The following is a 3,739-nucleotide window of genomic DNA, read 5'->3' as shown; positions in this document are numbered from 1 at the left end:
CTCGTCGTCTCAGCTACTCCTTTCTTGTAATTGTCCTTAATATGGTCTAATTATTTTTTTCGGTTTTCCATTTATACGAACGTATATTCATAAGTGTTTTCTTCAAATATCGAGTAAATGTCGGGCAATAATGTAATACGGACATATTGAGGAGGGATCAGAGAGAATCCATCTATATTATATCTCCATACAATAATACAGTTTCCTTTCGACTTTTCTGTATATACGTATAAACCTACATGTACCATTTTGTTTTGTTCTTTATTTATTAGTCTTATTTCAGCATATATGTAATTATAACGCATAGTAGGGATGTCTGATTACATAGGCATATCGTATTAGGCGTAGTGCGTATATTGAGAAGCGGCATGACAGCTGAATGGGTGAGGATAGATCTACCTGGTAGTAGGACATGGGTTTTGGTTAGGTACCACACACGCGTCATATATTTCTACTGCCACTAAGATTAAGTATTTTTGTTGTGCGTAACTATTGTACCACTATAAACGTCAACTCAACATTAGTATCTACTTTAACACATTATGTAAAGCTAATAGCTTTGGTTCGTAGTATAAAAGCAAATTTCAGGAAGATTGTAAAAAATTTGATTACGATATTGTATAAAATGATTTAATTTAAAAGTAAAAAGTAACAGCCTGTAAATTTAAAGCCTCTTCAATTAAGGAGAGGGTTTAGAACACATTCCACCACGCTGTTCCAATGCGGGTTGGTGGAAGACACATGTGGCAGAATTTCTATGAAATTTGACACATGCACGGTTCCTCGCGATGTTTTCCTTCACCGCCGAGAACGAGATGAATTATAAACACAAATTAAGCACATGAACATTCAGTGGCGTTTACCTGGATTTGAACCCGTAATCATCGGTTAAGATGCACGCGTTCCAAGCGCTGGGTCATTTCACCTCGATTTAATTTACATTACAAATATTGTATTCGATCAAATGTGTCTTCTTATCTGTTATAGAAAACATTTCCGGTGAATTCGAAATATTCCAGGAATCAACGTAAGTATTAGACAACCGAGATGCAAGCGGAAAATTATTCAAACGTGGAAACGAAGGAGGCAACTATGTATTAAGTGTGCCGTGGATTAAAGTCTTTATAGTTGTTTCGTCTCGACCAGGATTACAAGCGAGGCAGAACTAATCAAAACGCCTCTTGGAATTGAGGTTATAATCAGCTCGCTCGGTACATTTATAGAGCCTCCATTTTAAGGTTACAGCTTCATATAAATATTGATTTTATTCATAATTATACAGAGCTGATGTTTGTTACGTTCATGTATTTCCATTTACTATAACCCTGATAAATATAGTAGATACTTTATAGGTCGATATATTTGTGATTTTTTGCAAATGTGTGTGTAGTTGTCACATACATTAAACTACAAATATATTTATTTCTTAAATTCGTTATTTTATTTTATTTTTGTAGATTTTGGTAAAATAATTAGATATTGGATAGCATCACATACTAAAACTCCAATGTAATTAGCTAAAGAACTTGTATTATGCTACTGTGGAAAACGAAGTAACGACAGTGCTACAAACTCCCAGACAACTCAGAAAATTAATGAAATCTTTCTACATCGAATCGGCCGGAAATCGAACCCGAGACCTCGGAGTGGCATACCCACGAAAACCGGTATACACCCTACTCAACCACGGAGGTTTAAAATAAATATCTAAACTAAATAAAATAGGTACATTTTTATACCAATCGTGCTATAAATCTTTTTTTATAAAAATTAAGTCGTAACTTCTTTATAGACAGTTTTATATAAGCACATTAGAATTTCAACGATTGTATAAAATAGAGCTCTTTGTTGCAAAAGGTCGCGGTATTAGCGGGTGCGAATAAATTGTCATGCTTGATAAGTTTCCTTTTGTTTTTTATTATATGTGTAGGCGGACGAGAAAACAAGCCACCTGATATAATTTCTTACATCGCCAATGCACCTCAGCAGTGAGTATAAGATTATCACGCTATTATTCTCCTTACTTCTACCTTCCTACTTACTTGACTTACTACCCGCCCTAGCTACACGCGCATTTTAGATCGTTGGTGGTCATATTTCAGCCAAAAAATAAGCCCTTTGTCATTTCTTGGAGTACAAGTTTGCTTCATACCAAATTTCATCAAATTCGGATCAACGGTTTGGTCGTAAATGATCAACAAACAGAAATACAGAGTTATTCCACATTTATATTAATATAGATGTACTCTTGAAAATGGGAATACGAATATATCAAGTATTGCTCTTTGGCGGTAGAACAGGAGGAAATATTTCACAACGTTACGAATTTGTTAGGGATATTAGGCTTTATTGACTGGACAATATAAACAATTTTGACATTGAACGGACATGGCATCATTCGTCGAACCCCTTCAATAATCTGTGGTTGATATTCATTATGAATTTGTGAAAAAAGTATGTTTTCAATGTCGAGGTGTTGAAACTTTGGAAATTAAATTAAAACGAATTTAAGCAGTTTAGTAGAACAGTGTTGTATTATAAATAAATATATATTAATCAATTGTTTGTGCTGCATAATATAGTAGAGCTATTGGAAACTCGCATGGAATACTTATGTGTATGTAAGGTTTGTTCATGTCTACTCCTTAGATTGGAATAGGTTTATAGTACATACTTTACAAGTATTTTAATGTAGTTACAGATCAGAGACGAGAGATAGGTAAGAACAAGTAAATTATACCGATGTTCAAACAAGGTGCCACTGATTATACCTAGTTTGCGTTTAAAATTAATCTCGTCATCGGCTATGATGTAAAACCTTGTGAGAAAATCTCCATGGATCTAATATGCTAACCCCAAAAGTTACATTTGTATAGTTATAAATAAAACTCACTTAATTATTATTAGATCTTTATTGGACCCAAAAATACACCAACACCCAGATATGTCAACTGATATAATTAAAACGAAACGAAATCTTCATAAATTAATCAACAAAATAATAAAAACGCAACTTCGTAATTATCAAACATATTTGATATTAAAAATATTCTCTCAAATATATAAAAATGTTCTTTTAACGCATAAATAATTTTCAATATGATGCACTGTTCATTGAAAATATAATTTTTTTTTTAAATAAATTGTTCATAAAGAATCCAAGCGGACAGAAATATTTTATGACAAAAAAAAAATATGATAAGTTTATGAAAATATGAAAAAAAAATCTGTCATCGAAATTTAAAAATATTGATAATAAATATAATATTAACGGTTTATTTTTCATTCGATTAACAAACATTTTTTAACATAGTATTTGAAGTTTGTTCTAAAATTTAATTTAATGCCTGATTACAAATTTCATAAACATTTTAGTGACCAATTATTAACGATTGATCGCTGAAATGTTGTACTCGCGTTTACGTAATTTCATTTATTAAAACGTCCGCCAAAGTCAGATGATTGAATAAAATTGATTCACTGAACAAAAAAAAACAAATATTTGGAAGTTTCAAAAAGTTTTGTCTCGATTTAAAACTGCTACTCAAAATTATTCAAGTAACGAAAAAACAATAAATTGATAATATAATAACTTTGTATCGTACAAAGCAATCGTGTACAATATAATAATATAAAATACCATCAATTATACTGGGACTTCGATTGTCGGTCACTAATATAATAATATCGTCAATATTCAATTAAGAAAAAAAAAATTACAATACACGAGTATTGCCAT

Source organism: Vanessa cardui, chromosome 2, assembly GCF_905220365.1.
Source record: "Vanessa cardui chromosome 2, ilVanCard2.1, whole genome shotgun sequence".
NCBI lineage: Eukaryota > Metazoa > Arthropoda > Insecta > Lepidoptera > Nymphalidae > Vanessa > Vanessa cardui.
The sequence above is the reverse complement of the archived record's forward strand: the minus strand, read 5'-3'. Positions refer to the sequence as shown.